Raw genomic sequence first — 18,939 nt, 5'->3', positions numbered from 1 at the left:
CTTACGTGCTGCACAGGCCTTGTAGTGGTGATCATCCTCACAACGGTTGCACCTCACTAGGAGCCCACGCCTCTCCTGCCGGTGGCCCCACCTCAAACAGCGGAAACACTGCAAGAGCTGCCAAGGGGGACGTTTCGGGCTCACCTGATTGCCGCTTCCCGCTGAGGTCCTCTCCTGACTGGTTCCTCGGTAGACTGCAATCCTGGGAGCGGTCCTGGGTTACGGCTGGACGGCCCTCTCCTGGTGGCCGGCGTCGTCTCCTTCTTCCTCATCCGGGGGCATCGTCTTCTTCCCGGGGGTGGGGTCTCTTCTCGGCAGGGGAAGAGGCCTCTTCCTGGTGGCCCTCCTCCCAACCTGGTGACCCAGGGATTGCTGGTGAACCCTCTGTGGAAACGGCGTCTTCCTCCTCCTGGCTGGCGGCGGTGGCGTCGGTCGGTGCTGACACCCGACTGCGTTCCCTTTCCTGTGGGGCGCACGTCGATGTCTGCATCTCGACAGACACGCTGGGAGGCCGGGCCTGGACATCAGCCTCAGAACACCAGCGGGCGTCGTTCTCAACTGCTGTGCTGCCGTTTGCCGTCCGGGGCGCCTTCCTGGATTGCGCCCGGGTGATAGGCCCCTCCTGGTAAGCCTTCGTCTGCGTCCACTTCGTCCACATCACCGCTGGTGGGCTCTGGAACTCGGTCTGCGTCCACCTGGCAGAGCCGAACTGCTCGGCCTGGGTCGCACAGTCGTGGCCCCGCGGGGCGGCGCGCACCACCTGGGTGGTGGCGTCATTGGTCTCTGGCTGGGTAGCCAGGACTAGGTCGGTGTTAACCGCCCTATGCCGTAGCCTCCTCGGCGTCTGGGTGACGGCCTCCCTGGTCTCCGTTTCGGTCTTCCTCCTGAAGGCCCCGGCGTTCGTCTCTGGCACGCCACCCTCCCTAGTAGGCGGATGACCTGGAACAGAGTAGAGAGCTCCTTCTCCGCGTCGCGCATCCGCTCCTGGTCGTGATGCCTGAAGATAAGGCCTCCGGGTAGGAAGCTCTCGACGGCCATGGTCGTCGAGATGATCCTGCCTCCGTTGCGAGGGCGCCGCATTCTGCCCAGGACTAGGCCCCGTTCAGAAGACACAGGGCGCCTCGGCCTGTAGTATACCAGCAGCGCCTTACACTCCCGGTCCGTGTAGCCCTCGGAGAAGAAAAAGCCGTTAGGGGGGTCGCACCAATGTCTGTACGGCTCAGTCTCCCCCTCGATCTCCGGTGAAGCTCCGGCTCGGGTACCAGAGACTCCGGCTCCGTGTCGATCTCCATCGCTGGTGGGACTCGGCTGAAGAGGTTCCGGACCATGAGCCCGAACTCCCTAGCAGCCTTTTCGGGCTTCCTCGTGACTTGCTGGAGAAACTGGCCCGTCTTATATACCCGGGCTTGACTCCGAGCATACACGTCATTGAAATTACTTGATATCTTGACATTGCGATATCTCCTAAAATAAAATAGTTATTAACATGAAATTTTGACATGAGCTATCTGTTGTTTTAGGCTACATGGTCCCCTTGTCCGTTTGTCGATATCTTATCTGGAAGCGGAGATATAAAGGAGCTTCCAGATTGTTCCCTCTGACGTGTGCGCCACTCGCTTCGTGACGTCGTAGTCGTAGTCAGGCTGCCACGAGCTCGCTCGCAGGAAGCATTGCATCATAGCTCACAACGCGCACAATTTGAAAGGATGAAGATAACCGCGCGCTCGCCAGTTCGCTCCCGGACGGTTCCTGTTTCAATATATTAGAAAACTGATACTGTAATAAAGCCCTTTGAAATAAACTTTTGAGGTTATGCCCCTTTCAATGACTGCATATACTATACAGTGTAGTTGCTTTGGTGTATCCATGTACAGAAAAATTACTTGTGTTTCGTTCGTCACAGTACACAACTATCATGTAACATCAACATGTTCTTTTTTTATTTTAAGTTGTATAACATTGTGGACTGAAATTTTGTCTGTGTGTGAAGTATGGCTGCTGACAATATCTTCAATTGCTCTGTTTATTGCTTCTCTCTCTATTCGACTTTTTTCTGGTTCCTCCGGAATTTGATGATAAATATAATGGGCAATTGGGAAAGATACATGGCACTGCATTCTCTAACAATCGTGGTCAAGGAAGAGCATCACTAAAATGTTTACTCTTTGAATCAGTACCAGTTACTTCCCACAAAATATCGCCGACTTTGAAATGTCTGTGGCATACCTATTTCACCCTATCCTGTCACAAACTTGGCCTAGCTCAGGGTAAAAGCGCATGGAACGTCCGGAAATGGGCAAATCATACTCTAATTACTAACATATACTAAAATATATGGACAGGAAATACGTACATATAACACTAGTGAATGAGAACGCAGGTATTCGGATAAGGTAAATTTATTAATCCAAAAACAGGAATTGAGTTCATACTAATCAGAATAGCAAATTTAATAAACGTAAACTCGACCGTAATATTGGTATGAAAAAGTGATACGCACATTTACGTAACTGATATATTGGCAATTGCTTATACAAAAGAAACACCGGTAGCGACCCGAAAATTACGATTACAAAATTTACATGGAAATTGGAATGTATTACATTGTTTGGATTGTTTGACTGCTTCGTTATATCGCTAAGTCATTTGCCCGTAGGCTCGATCTAATACCGTCAATTGCATGCGAAAATAATACTCGATACACTAGTAATTGCTCTAACTGACACATGTATATTCCGAATACTCGGACACAAATATTAAAACACTTGTTCAGGACTGCACGTTAATTACCCATCCAAATAACACAGACTCTAATCATATGGGTCCGTACCCATGAGCACAAAATCATGGCAGAACCTGCTTCCCTTAAATTAGCCTACGGACTCATATATTCCCGTTACACAACAAAGGACAACATCACAAGACAAATACGATAAATAAACAGGACAATAATAAATATCAGGTACACATACAAAATCACACCTGCAAAATAAAACACACACAAATATGCACTTTAGTTGATAGAGGCGTCGGGATTCGATTCAGACACATTCAGTCTCCGAAGATTATGTCTCAACAAGACACAGCACCACCGTCTTTCTCCTCGAGGCCTGGGCGATCAGCTGTAGAGCAGGGAAAAATTTAAATAACTGGGACAGGTAGACAGTAGTTCGTACAAGTAAATGGATCTCTCGTAAATATACATTCACCCGTAGTGGGCTCACAGGGTATAGCTGACTTGGGGATTTCTACTTGGGAGTTTAACTTGGTCGGGACCAGGCCGACTCCTTATCTCTTCATCATGGCACAAATTCTCTCTGACAAAATTAACGCACAGCCAATACATTCACGTGCATAGTCACCGGCTGGCTTATTAACATATGAATCTGTGCTCCCAGTAAACACTACGGCTTGATCGCATTTCTCTCATTATTTGAGCCCCGTCAACATCTCACAGCAATTCTTGCATCTCACATCATATATCCTTGGTTCGAGACCTTTTACATTCCTGAACTTGCCTGTCCCAAAATTTGAAAACCCTACTCTGTATTCAAGGAGTGAATATAACTCTCCCGTACAACTCCTCGCAGCTGAAAAATTCATGCATCATGCATAGAAAACATTCTGATCTTATGCTATCCTTAATATATTCTGTAAAATTTCGCGACGCTGACGGTGTGCAGCCCATATGAGATTGTGAGGGGTCTGCCCAACATCTCTACCAAAATCAACTCCTACGAAAATCAAGCACTATATAAAACAAAAGAAACACACCTATAACTAACCTAGTTTACCCGTTGTTCGCATCTGATTAATAGTGTAAACACTCAAATCGGGGCTTAAACATGCATTGCAGCCCTGAACGTATTTGATCTTACTAAAACTGAGCAAAACAAGTGCCGCACTGGCTTATATTTAATCAATAGTTATTTGATTTGAGGAATCCTATACTAGTGCTCGAATATCACATTGCATGCTTATAGAACTTAAGGACTTAACTCAGCAGCCATCTCTCCATTAGCGACGAATCACATCACCGCTATGTAATGCCGGCCTATCCCATAGAAACTGCAGACATCAGGGGCATGATGTTCCTCGCCTCGAGTCCTGGGAATACCTTGGTTGTCGTCTGCTTGATCCTGGAGTCGTCTGGAATGGTGATATATTTCAGAACATCTGCTTCACAGCTTGGCGTAATTGTACACAAGATTTATACCTTAGTGATAGACTACCATTGATTATAACTTACGCACGAATATTAGTCCTAATTTGTGCGTCACTAATTTATGGGAACTAGCCCGGTTGAAATCAGTCTTTCACAGCGGTAATATCTGTACGATACGCAAACGTTACCATCGCGATCCACGAATTCGTTTTAAATGTTTTCCGCTACTAGATGGCGTTATCAGCTCTTGTGAGCTAACTCACAAATAAGAGTATCTAGCAAGTTTGTGAATTACGCCATGCCGTACATGGCGTTTCATAACAGTAAATAAAAATTAAGTAAGAATTAAATATCACTGATTACTGAGGGTCACAAAGCGCTGAGAATTAATAAGTTTCTGTAACACAACGAGTGACTGAATTCGAAAGAGAGAATGAGGACGTTTCCCACTCCAAGCAAGCTTATATTGCCTTGAAAAGATGCCGATCTCAAGGTGAACCCCCGGCTAACAGTGAGCCCTTCTTTGTAACGACCTAGCAAATGTCAATGACCTCTCCTGTAAATACTCACTTCTCTCAGTTGAGCACAATAAATACTATTATCGACTCCTGGCATGCGATAATTCTGTTTTCTTTTATGTGTAGAGTCAGATCTGTGGAATTTAGCTTAGTGGCGGATATATTGACTTAAATTCAGATTATTCCAGCCCTGGGAAAGCGAAGTTTGTCAACCTGAGGCATTTGTTCTCTGGATACCCACGTTTAATTCCATCCCCTCCAGGCTACAGCTTTTGGACTTGGTGCTATAGTAGGGGTCTGCATGACTGAAATCACGGCTTGCGGCTCAGTTCAAACTCGAGGACACCGTTCCTTCCGAATCAATACGGGGTTCCCATGGGCCATGGCACGGCCATCGAGGGTTCCTGCCTTCATTGTCTGCGACCCTATGACGCGTTAAATAAAATTATGCCACAGTGTTCTAATAAATAATTTGAGGCATATTACGATATGGCTCACTATACAATAAAATTCCACTGTATATACAGAGTAAATAGACCTACACAGCAACAGCTGCTGCATGTGTTTTAATGCATATAATACGTTTAACAATAATTGTACCGGGAGGTACACGCCAACGCCGCGCATTTAAATCTAGCGCCTAAATGAACTCCTCTATTGGTGAAATAGTGAAATTGAAACTACACCAACTTAGAAATTTACTCAGAAGGTGACACTACTAAAATATGATGTAATTTTGTTATTGTGAAATTTCCTGAACTGACTATATTCCTACTAGTTTTGTTTGCTATCCATCAAGAAGTGTGGTCATTCTCCCATAGATGACACAACCAAAGAACTATCATCATGCACCCTGGTGGAGGTATAAGAACTTATAATTCAAAGAAGTTTTGTATTCATACGTTTTTTAGTGTTTACAGTGTACTATTTCTACTGGTATGGGCTAGAATAAATTTGTTACTTTCATTGACTTGTCTCAGTCTCATCCTTGGCTTTGACAATATGAAAGTGACCGAGGTATGAGCGATGCCAGTAATGCCATTCCTTAGGCAGCCAGTCCCTGTTATGAATGGTGTGAAAATATCGCTAATAGGGTCAGTTGATGCATGCATTTCAGTGGGTTTGGCAGACTGATATGCAATAGCAACTTCTGGCTCAGTGAGGAAAGCAACGGGAAACTACCTCACTCCTCACTTCCCTAGTGTGCCCCTTCAATGACACCTACGCTATCTATGACAGCTGTTGGTGGAGCTGTAGAGGATCAAACCAGCCTTCGGTCTGAATACCCAACATACATACACAAGTTATTTTACTGATTGATGTTCATTTATTTTTGGGTTGCAATATTTTCTTTTTATTTCCGCCAGTTTTGAATCTAGCGAATCCCTAATTTCTGTAATTTATTTTCTACCAATCACAGTCTTCTTCGATTTTGAGTGTAACTTTTAAAATGACCAATAAACATGAGAGTGTGTGGCTAGTTTAATCGCGAACCATGTGACCTTGCCGCGGTGAGGAGGCTTGCGTGTCCCAATGATGCAGATAGCCGAGCCGCAGGTGCAACCATATCGGATGGGTATCTGTTGAGAGACCAGACTAACGAATGGTTAATCGAAAGGGGGGTAGCATCCTTTCGGTAGTTGCAAGGACGGCAGTCTAGATGATTGACTGATACGGCCTTGAAATAATACTCAACATGGCTTAGCTGTGTTGATACTGCTACACAGCTGAAAGCAACGGGAAACTACAGCCGTAACTAACTCCCGAGGACATGTAGCTCTCTCTGTATGAATGATGTACTGATGATGGCTTCCTCCCGGGTAAAATATTCCGGAGGTAAACTAGTCCCCCATTCGGATCTCCGGGTGGGGACTACACGAAAGGGGGCGATCATCAGGAAGAAGGATACTGACATTCTGCGAGTCGGAGCGTGGAATGTTAGAAGTTTGAATCGTTGTGGTAGGTTAGAGAATCTGAAAAGGGAGATGGATAGGCTAAAGTTAGATGTAGTTGGTATAAGTGAAGTACGTTGGCAGGAAGAACAGGATTTTTGGTCAGGCGACTACCGAATTATCAACACGAAATCAAACAGGGGAAATGCAGAAGTTGGTTTAATAATGAATAAGAAAATAGGGCAGCGGATAAGCTACTACGACCAGCATAGTGAAAGAATCATTGTTGTCAAAATAGACACCAAACCAATGCCCACCACAAAAGTGCAGGTCTATATGCCTACTAGTTCAGCGGGTAATGAGGAAATCGAAAGAATATATGAGGAGATAGAAGATTTAATTCAATATGTAAAAGGTGACGAGAATCTAATTGTGATGGGAGACTGGAATGCAGTGGTAGGCCAAGGAAGAGAAGGTAGTACAGTAGGAGAATTCGGATTGGGACAAAGGAACGAAAGAGGAAGTCGGCTGGTTGAATTCTGAACTGATCATAATTTAGTCCTTGCCAATACTTGGTTCAAACACCACAAACGACGGCTGTATACGTGGACGAGACCTGGAGACACTGGAAGGTATCAAATAGACTTCATTATGATTAGGCAGAGATTCAGAAACCAGGTGTTGGATTGCAAAACTTTCCCAGGAGCTGACGTGGACTCTGACCACAACTTGTTGGTCATGAAATGCCATCTGAAGTTGAAGAAATTGAAGAAAGGAAAGAATTCAAAAAGATGGGGTCTATACAAGTTGAAAGAAAAGAGTGTGAGAGATCGTTTCAAGGAACATTTTGCACAAGGACTAAATGAAAAGGCTGAAGGAAACACAATAGAGGAAGAGTGGAGAGTCATGAAAAATGAAGTCAGTAGGGCGGCTGAAGAAATCTTAGGAAGGAAGAAAAGATCAACTAAGAATCAGTGGATAACTCAGGAGATACTAGACCTGATTGATGAACGACGAAAATACAAGAATGCTAGAAATGAAGAGGGCAGAAAAGAATACAGGCGATTAAAGAATCAAGTGGATTGAAAGTGCAAGGTAGCTAAGGAAGAATGGCTGAAGGAGAAGTGCAAGGATGTCGAAGACTGTATGGTCTTGGGAAAGGTAGTTGCTGCATACAGGAAAATCAAGGAAACCTTTGGAGAAAGGAAATCTAGGTGCATGAATATTAAGAGCTCAGATGGAAAGCCACTTCTAGGGAAAGAAGACAAAGCAGAAAGATGGCAGGAGCATATCCAACAGTTGTATCAAGGTAACGATGTAGATAATTTTGTTCTGGAACATGAAGAGGCTGTTGATGCTGATGAAATGGGAGACCCAATTTTGAGGTCAGAGTTTGACAGAGCTGTGAGTGACCTAAATAGGAACAAGGCACCTGGAATTGATGATATTCCCTCTGAACTACTGACTGCCTTAGGAGAAACCAGCATGGTAAGGTTATTTCATTTAGTGTGCAGGATGTATGAGACAGGAGAAGTCCCATCCGATTTTCGGCAGAACGTTGTTATACCTATTCCCAAGAAAGTCGGTGCTGACAGGTGTGAAAACTACTGCACCATTAGTTTAGTATCTCATGCCTGCAAAGTTTTAACACGTATTATTTACAGAAGAATGGAAAAACAAGTTGAAGCTGAGTTGGGAGAAGATCAATTTGGCTTCAGGAGAAATGTAGGAACACGTGAAGCAATCCTGACTTTACGTCTGATCTTAGAGGATCGAATCAAGAAGGACAAGCCCACGTACATGGCATTCGTAGATCTAGAAAAAGCATTCGATAATGTTGATTGGAACAAGCTATTTATGATTCTGAGGATGATAGGGATCAGATACCGAGAACGAAGAATTATCTACAATCTGTATTAAAATCAGTCTGCAGTGATAAGAATCGAGGGCTTTGAAAAAGAAGCAGCAATCCAGAAAGGAGTGAGGCAAGGCTGCAGTTTGTCCCCTCTCCTTGCCAGTGTTTACATAGAACAGGCAGTTAAGGAAACCAAAGAGAAGTTTGGAAAGGGAATCACAGTCCAAGGAGAGGAAATCAAAATCTTGAGATTTGCCGATGATATTGTTATTTTATCTGAGACTGCAGAAGATCTCGAGAAGTTGCGGAATGGTATGGATGAAGTCTTGGGTAAGGAGTACAAGATGAAAATAAATAAGTCCAAAACAAAAGTAATGGAGTGCAGTCGAACGAAGGCAGGTGATGTAGGAAATATTAGATTAGGAAACGAAGTCTTAAAGGAAGTAGATGAATATTGTTACTTGGGTAGTAAAGTAACTAACGATGGCAGAAGTAAGGAGGACATAAAATGCAGACTAGCACAAGCAAGGAAGAGCTTTCTTAAGAAAAGAAATTTGCTCACTTCAAACATTGATATCGGAATTAGAAAGATGTTTTTGAAGACTTTCGTGTGGAGCGTGGCATTGTATGGAAGTGAAACATGGACGATAACTAGCTCAGAAAGAAAGAGAATAGAAGCTTTTGAAATGTGGTGTTACAGAATAATGCTGAAGGTGAGATGGATAGATCGAATCACGAATGAAGAGATACTGAATCGAATTGGTGGGAGGAGATCGATTTGGCTAAATTTGACGAGAAGAAGAGATAGAATGATAGGACACATCTTAAGACACCCAGGACTTGTTCAGTTGGTTTTTGAAGGAAGTGTAGGTGGTAAGAACGGTAGGGGTAGACCAAGGTATGAATATGACAAACAGATTAGAGCAGATGTAGGATGCAATAGTTACGTAGAAATGAAAAGGTTAGCACAGGATAGGGTGGCATGGAGAGCTGCATCAAACCAGTCTATGGACTGATGACTCAAACACACATAGAATGTTTGTACTTGTCAAGAACAATTATGCTCTTTTCTATGTAAATTAACAAGAGGTTTGTACCTGATTTCCGGACTTCTAAGTCCCTAATGTTGTTAGAGCTGACGATCTCATTAAATACCCATTACATTTGTTGGATGTCCATTCAGATTGTCTGTCTATCAATTTTAAAGTAGAAGAAAGAAAAGGAAAAAAAATAAAATTTCGAAATTAGTTATATTAAAAGTTTATTTAAGTAATCCATTTTCCATCCATTCAATCCATGTGCTTCCTAATCCTCTGTGAGCCACGGAAACCCCGTATTACTCTTATTATTATTATTATTATTATTATTATTATTATTATTATTATTATTATTATTATTATTATTATTCATATGACAATATTATCTCCGTGCCATTAATACCATGTACCGCCACGGTATCCAACCCGCCTGTCCGCTGCTCTCTTCTCACGCGGCAGCCAGCCGTCCCGAGCGGAGCAAGTAGCGCTTGTTACCTAAGAGAGGGTCTCCCATGTAAACTAAGACCGAATGCATGGTGCTTGTACTCTGAGCTACGGCAGTTGCCTTAGCGCTCGGTTGCTCTTCTCTAAGCGCTTATACAATCTTATATGAAATCTTACTTTATAAAAATACTGGAAGTGTCGTCCTTTCTGGGTTATACAGGCATTGTGTCTGACGCGAGTGAGTTCTGGTACTGTAATGTTTCTGACGTCATTCTAATGTTTGCTTTCGTTTCCTCCAATATGTGGGGGTTTGTTCTATACACTTTCCCTGAATCTTGTTGAAACCACCCACGCGATTTTCTTCTTCCGTTCACTGATAGAAGTACGACGTCAAAATGTAATCTTGGTACCTCTCTGATTTATTGTCGTCTCGAAGAGAAAAAAGGCCCAATTCTTCGTCTTGCACTGACATCCCACCAGACACCAATCTTCCTATAATAATTAGGGACTTCATAAACACCATCAGGATTTTCTGCGCACCAATAGCGAGAGTTATGACTGTTCACACGACCCTTAAGCTGAAATGAGGCCTCATCCGATAAGAACACAAGCTGTGGGTCGAGTAAACGATCATTCAGTGATGTAAGGTACCACTCACAGCATCTCACTCTTGTGGCTGGATCAGGAGGTTTTAAACAATGGGCCCGTGTAAACCTGTACGGTTGATATGTAACAGCTTTGTATCTCTGTGTGCGGAAGAAACCGAAAGCCCTAACTTACTTGTAGTACTAACTTTGAGAGTGATGTATTCGGTGACCGCTCAAGATTCGCACCAATATTATCTAGATTTCCCTCTGTTAAAGCTGTTCGTGTGCGCGCATGTTTTTATTGAGCAATGAGCCAGTAGATCCAAATGTGCTCGTGAAGGCACTTCATCAGGAAATTGCTACACAAATGCATATCGTTCCCCTCGAGCCGACTCCCACTTAAAAAAACCTTTAAAAATACGGTGTCGTAATCATAACTGTCTCACCATGTTAACAGCTGAGATTCAGACTGGCGACTGATGCTTGCGAGGTCGAACACATGCACGCTGCATAAGGTAACTATGCGCGCACCTCCGATACTGCAGCTTACGTATCGGAGAGTAAAAACGCCGCTTGGGCGATCTTAGTTTATATGGGAGACCCTGCACTTGATGACGTCTGGTATAGAATATCGAGTGACATCCATTTTGAGTTCAATAAAGCTCAAGAGAAACACAAATGACTTACTCGATGTAGAACTGCATCATGTTGTTAATAATAGTCTTGTTCTTCTCCGAGAGAAAGCAGGCCTTTGCTTATACCACACAGTATCCTGGTACAGATTGTGACCCCAGTCTTTGGGTCACATGAACATGTGTTACACTCGTCCATGAAATCATTTCCACGTGGGCAGAGCTCTGTAAATAAATGCCAAATTGATCTCTATATTCACGATCAGTATCGTTTAGAAGTACATGTACTGGTTAACGAAGAGATCTAACATTGTTAGCAAAAAACTTTAGTGGATTGATAATAAGGATGTATTAATCTGTAAAAGGAAAACGAATACGAACGCTGAGGCGAAGAGAGAGCCTCAGCATTACCAATATATCAATGACTGAAGTACACTGCTCATGTAAATGACATAAAGTATACCACGTTGCTGCTTTATTATCTAAAAAGAAACTATTCTCTTACAAATGATGAATTTAATAAAGTAACAAATGTAATGTCAATGTCGAGTTAAATGGGATTTACTCTCTCAGTATTTTTACCCTTATGTTGGTAGTACTCTAGCACCCAAACATTCTCGGTGAGCTCTTTCCTCAACCATCACTTTTATATAAGTATGGACCTCTTTCTTCCATGACTGAGTAAGTGGCCGGATTGTTTGGGTCACGTAGTTATCAGGAGATAGTGGATTCCAATCCGACAGTCAGCAGTTGGTTTCCCGTAGTTTCCCATTTACACGCCACGTAAATGCTGGGGCCGTACCTTAATCAAGGCCATAGCCACTTCCTTCTCACTCCTAGCCCTTTCTTATCCCATCCTCACCATAAGACCTTTCTGTGTTGGTGCGACGTACAGCAAAATGTAAAAAAACAAACAAAATCTTTCTTTCATGATTCTTATTGCTGGCAGAATAGCACTCATCTCGGTCTCATCCCTTCAATGTACACTCACTTTACAACATATAGCGGTTAAAATCTTGCCAGAAGTATCTAATAATAGTGTTATTGGTAAAGGAACGAATTCCTACTTTTAACGTAAGGTACATTTATCAAAGTAGGAATTACCGAGTTACGTATACATAGAGAAAAATGCACATTTTACAATACAATGAAACATTCTTGGACTAGTGTTTAGTTTCCCTACAAACATTTTTCTTCCCTTAAATGAATGACCTAGAAAAATTCATATTAATTTTTTTCTCAAGTTCTACGTACAGAACAATTGTTGTTGTTGATCAGATTAATGCACAATAACCTATAAGCATAATCTAACAATTCCAAGTTCACCGATGCAGTATTTTTGAGATAATTTACGTATTCTCACGAAAAACGGATGTTGTGACAAATGAGCATCGGAAAGAGCCTGAAATATTTTAACAACAATTTTGATAAATTTAATGTACTTTATAGGAAAACTATACTATTAAAAATAAATCTTAGTGTGAATACAGCGAACTATGGTTTTCTTCACCCAAAAATAAGTTAGTGCCTCCTTGAGGTATCCAAGATGCGATGAGTATTTCATTCATCCCACTTTATGATTAATTTCACCCTCGTTTTTCGAGTGACCCTTCCTCGACATTTTCCTTCTGGTTCTCTCTTATCAATAAAGGCTGATGATAACATGGTTCTTTGCCTTATAAACGTGTCACGACTTCAGCCACCATCATCAGGAGTTAACTTGTTACTATGGTGATTGAGGAATATGTACTTGTCTCGATGCTCGCCGTTAATAAAATCTTCCAAATTTGTGAATATCGTTGTTATTATAGTCAGTACGGTGAAAATGTATCAGACACAGATAATTATAAAATGCATTTTATAAAACTTTTGTTAATACAATTTATAGATAGAATTCATTTTTACGTAAATATTTGGAAATGTGTGAAGAATGTGAACTGCGAATATCCCCGTTATTATTCGCTGTATGGCAAAAACGTGTAAACCATCAAAAGATCTGAAATTGTATCTTCCACAGCTTTGTTTGTGTAAAATATTGTTCAATTCTACGAATATTAGAGACAGGGATCCTCGAGATTCACAGAAAAATATATAGCACGGTAATAATGTTATGTTTGTACTGAGAGGTGTCCTGGCAACAATGTGACCCATTACACAGCGTTACAGATACAAGGTATTCCGGAAAACCAAACATGGACTGTGAGTGGCGTGTCTCCACCGGTGGCATACAGAACGTCAATACGGGGTGTGATGACCTCGCATGGCAATACAGGGAGCACAACGGCTCTACATACTGTGGATCAGGCCGTCCATCATGGCTTGCGGTAACGCATCCCATTGCTGGACAAGCGTCCTTTGGAGGTTAACAATAGGCCATAATGGTGGTGGAGGTGATGGTGTAATGGCTGCAATCCGTCGGTCTAGAACGTCCCATGCATGTTCAGTCGAATTTATGTCCGGGAAGTGGGGTGGCCGTTCTAGATGTGTGATGCCCTCATGTTTCAGATACCCATTCACCAACCCAGCCTTGTGTGGGTGGGTATTATCATCGATCAGACGGAACCCATGCCCATATGCAGCATGAAGAAGTCTCGCATACTATTGCAAGATGTCGTTCTTATAGACCGCTTCCAACACACTGCCCTTAGGAAAACATGTCGTGGCGTACGCGCTCCTAACATGACGCCTCCCTAGATAAGAACACTGGTTCGACATATCGATCCCTTTCCACAATATTGGCAGGGTTGTAACGTATCCCAAGAACGCGCCAGTTGAACAGAAAGCGAGAATCACTCTCCAGGCTTAACCACTACTCATCCTGTTCCTGGGTCCCATCATGGTGGACAAGGCACTAAGACATGCGGTGCCATTGTGTGAGGAGAATGCATCTGGCGGACCGCCGAGCAAACGGAGCAACCTCTCGAAGCCAATGATACACAGTCTGTGGTCAAGAGGCTGCTGCAATATTCTTAGCCAGTGCAGGTGCTGTGCTAGTTGGACGTCTTCGAGCATTAGGGGTAATATAACGACCCCGAGGCTGGGTTATAGAACGTGGAGGACCTTGTGCGCATTGCAGCTGGGATATTCTTCACGGTCGTGAAATGACGCTACGAGTGACATTCAACTCCCGGCCCACCTCGCACCGACTGCGGCCGGCCTCTAATCTGCCGACAGTACGGCCACGCTCAATTTCATCCAAATGTGTTCGTTGCGCCTTTCTGCTTCCCTACGACTCGAATGCTAAGAGCCAAACGCACACAGCGCGCACTCAAAACTCCTGTACCCAACGAACTGTGAGTGTAAGACGGTCGCAGGTGTAAGAAATAACTCAGACCTTCTCAAGCTTGGCTGAGTAGCTCAGGTGGTTGAGCACTGGTCTTCTGAGCTCAAGTTGGCGGGTTCAGTCCCGGCTCAGTCAGATGGTATTTGAAGGTGCTTAAATAATTTAGCCTTGTGGCGGTAAATTTACTGGCACATTAAAGAATTCCTGCGGGACAAGATACAGGCACCTCGACGTCTCCAAAAACCGTAAAAGCTTTTTGTGGGACGTATAACTAATAAAATTATTATCAGAACTTTTCAAATATCCCCATAAATATACACTTAACATAGAAATAAGGATGATGCAATACCGTTAGTGAGGCTTGAGTTCAGGATGTCAAAGATGGCGATTATGAGAAGAATCTTCATCTTCTACTGCTGGTGTCTGAGTGCGACGATTCTTCTATATTATGGATGTTTTATGACCAGCCTTAGTTATCTTCTCAGAGACCGACAGCAATCCTGGAACGGGACATTAATTATATCCATAATAACGCTGTAAATGGACACTTACACTGTTGGTGTGCGCTTTAACGCAAATGATGTAGAAACTATCGCATAGGATCTATTTTTTCCCGCATGATGTGCATCTAACTGATATGCATCTGAGTATTTCACAGCCCACGAGTATTCGCAGACTCAGGGAAGAAGTAGCTTCGACCTACCAACGACCATGCTTAAAATGATTCTCTGTGTCCTCCTTTATCATCAATTAGAAGATATTAGATTAATCCCTTTACTTCTTAGCCGGAGCCTCTTCTAAATGTCAATGCATACATTACCGTAATATAGATGGGCGGTCATAAACTACGAGTGCATGAATTAATGACTCATAAAATCTTCTTTGTTTCCTTTAGCGTTTATCCCACCTGGTTACGGGTCCGCTATATTTAGTTCTATCTAGGACCGCAGCTGAATGGATATTTCACGCTATTGAGGTCTTTATATTGTGTGTCGGTCCTACGTTGGCTATGTTGTGCCTTTGGTCTTCTGCCGACTAGCTCTAGGCTGTATCACGTCTTGCCAATTGTGTCGATACCTGAACATAAAAAGAGCCCAAACAATCGGAGAACGCTCGTGGATTGCTGCAAAGCCAAACCTTTTGCTGACGCTGTCATTGGACAGGTGATCTAATTTGGTGACACGCGCTGTCCACCTCAACATCTTTGTCTCCATTACGCTAAGCCGAATTTCTGTCTCAGTCGTAATCGGCCAACATTCACAGCCATTGAGTGCGACAAAACGGTTAGCACTACGGTATTTTTTTATTTTTTTTTATTTTAGGTGATTTTTCATCCTGCCGTCGCAAGTAACTCCGATTGTTGTTTAGCACTTCGTCCAGGCTGCAGTAATTCTCGTGTTGACCCCTTCAACTAGTCGCCCGTCATCAGTTATCGTCCACCTCCGTAGCGTAACGGTTAGTGTTATTAGCTGCCGTTCTAGGGGGCCCGGGTTCGATTCCCGGTACTGCCAGAAGTTTAACCCGAACAGGAGGGCTGGTATGTGATTGAAATGGTATATGCAGCTCACCTCCACTGGGGGTGAGCCTGAAAAGAGCTGCACCACCTCAGGATGAGGACACGAGTTTACCCTGAAGTGAAAATAGGAAACCACGGAACACTATCTTCAAGACGACGGGCAGTGGGATTCAACCACTCACCACGCAATTGCAGCACACTCGTTGGAATAGCGTGCCGCTGACAACTGCGCCATGCTGCTCGGATCGGCCAACTCGTTAGTAAATAATACTATAATGAGAACACAACTGTCCGGTTGCATAGCTGAATGGCTAGCATACTAGCCTTCCGTCCTTGAGGTCCCGGGTTTGATACGACACTCACCACCACCACATTAACACTCAGCATTTCTCCTCTAACGGTTAGCGTCAAGAAGGACATCCTACCGTAAAACTCGGCCAAATTTTCTACAAATCCTGTCCCTGCGGGAAAAAGGGGATAAAATGAGGTGTAACAGAAACAATTCCAGTGGCATCGCTGCTCGTTCCTCACCAGGTTTGTTTTCTGGCCAATGAACGTGGGATTTACGAAAGGAAATGCCACGCCCCATAAAAACGAAGGTCCCGTCGCTTATGATCACAAAAGTAAAGCCCACGTAAAACTCCAAATGTAATTTACCTTCTTAATATAAACATGAGAATACAACGGCAAAGCGTTGGTATACCAGTTAGAAAGTGACACACTCGGTCCGGTTGGTCAGGATTACTTGATTCAAGAACTGGAAAAATCCAAAGAAGAGCAGCTCGATTTGTTCTGGGTGATTTCCGACAAAAGAGTAGCGTTACAACAATGTTGCAAATGTCCACCGTTGGCGATAACACATGCTCGGTAACTTCGGAGAAAATTGTCTTCAACCCGCCTCGGTACCTCGTGGTTTTGACTGATATTCTGAGCAGTTTCCACGACATGTTTTCTTATATATATATATAAATGATATGAGTAAAGGAGTGGAATCAGAGGTAAGGCTTTTCGCGGATGACGTTATTCTGTATGGTATGATGATAAACGGGGTTAAAAGTCAGGTGGTGAGTTTCACAAATAGGAAAAGTCCCCTCAGTTTTAATTACTGCGTTGATGGGGTGAAAGTTCCTTTTGGGGATCATTGTAAGTATCTAGGTGTTAATATAAGGAAAGATCTTCATTGGGGTAATCACATAAATGGGGTTGTAAATACAGGATACAAATCACTGCACATGGTTATGAGGGTGTTTAGGGGTTGCAGTAAGAATGTAAAGGAGAGGACATATAAGTATCTGGTAAGACCCCAACTAGAGTATGGCTCCAGTGTATGGCACCTTCACCAGGATTACTTGATTCAAGAACTGGAAAAATCCAAAGAAGAGCAGCTCGATTTGTTCTGGGTGATTTCCGACAAAAGAGTAGCGTTACAACAATGTTGCAAAGTTTCGGCTGGGAAGAACTGTGAGAAATAAGACGAGCTGCTCGATTAAGTGTTATGTTCCGAGCTGTCAGCGGAGAAATGGCGTGAAATGACATTAGTAGACTAATAAGTTTGAGTGGCGTCTTTAAAAGTAGGAAAGATCACAATATGGACGTAATGTTGCAATTCAAGAGGATAAATTGGAACAAATGTTCATTTATAGGAAGGGGAGTTAGGGATTGGAATAACTTACCAAAGGAGAGGTTCAATAAATTTCCAATGTCAATGAAATCATTTAAGAAAAGGCTAGGAAAACAACAGACAGGGAATCTGCCACCTGGGCGACTGCCCTAAATGCAGATCAGTATTGATTGATTGATTGATTGATTGATTGATTGATTGATTGATTGATTGATTGATTGATTGATTGATTGATTGATTGATTGATTGATTGATTGATTGAAACGTCACTGGAGCTCTCGCTGGGTTTCCACTTCTCTACGATACTCCTTAGGTTTCATGCACCCCCAAAACAAGTAATCTAACGGGTTTCGATCGGTGTTTCTTGCCGGCCAGCCATAGGGCCCAACGACCAATCAATCGCTGCGGATAGGTGGTGTCCAGGTGCTTCATCATGTTGAAATCGCATGTGCCGTCGGGTATGGAGTGGAACATCCTCTAGTAGTAGCGGAAGTGTGCCTTCCAGAAACTGTAGATAAGATATGCCAGGTAATACCACAGATCCTATGCTATTGCCTCCCAACATCCCTGTCCAAACATTAATGGAAAACCGAACCTGGCGGTGGGAACGTCTCATAGCATGGGGACTGTTCTCCGACCACACATGCGTGTCGTGAAAATTGAAGATGCCACTCGTCGTAAACGAGGCCTCATCTGTGAACAAAATATGATTTATAATTTTGACCATAATGGCCACCAATGGTCAGTATTCACTTAAATCACTGTTAGTAGTTATTTAAATATCCGCACAGTCAATACAATTCAAAGCCTAGTATATTTCCTAATACATTAAATATGTATATATTGCGCCGTCCCTGCGTCCAGGAGAGGACACATAAGATCCAAGCTAGCTTAACTGGCGATCGTAACGGTTAACATAATCATCTACCCGGGCTATGAGTTCCGAATGTTGAGAAAAACACGTCATATTGAACCTAAGGAATCCCTAAACCACGTCGAAGGACGTCTCCTACACGTTACTGGCTAGAATTCCTTATAACTATCAAGTTGTTACGACATACACACTTAAAAACTAGGTCGCTATACTATGATACACATTGAAAGACGAATTCATGTTTCACATACCATATTTATTATGCCTTCCTTTCATTCCAAGTATTGGACATTGAATTATTCTCCCTTAGATTCTAATTAAGGACTTTGCAGGCTTCATCTATATATTATATTCATACTCGACGGGATTAGCCTTGGATTCCTAAAATATAATATATCTCCTATCAGAATGTTTGGTATAATTCCTAAATATTCCATGAAAATCCTCCATTACCACTATTTGGCTTAGAATACCTTTGTTTTCTTTTTTGTATGAAAGGAGCAATGAAAAATGTC

Source organism: Anabrus simplex, chromosome 5, assembly GCF_040414725.1.
Source record: "Anabrus simplex isolate iqAnaSimp1 chromosome 5, ASM4041472v1, whole genome shotgun sequence".
Lineage (NCBI taxonomy): Eukaryota > Metazoa > Arthropoda > Insecta > Orthoptera > Tettigoniidae > Anabrus > Anabrus simplex.
This window is presented reverse-complemented; position numbering follows the sequence as displayed.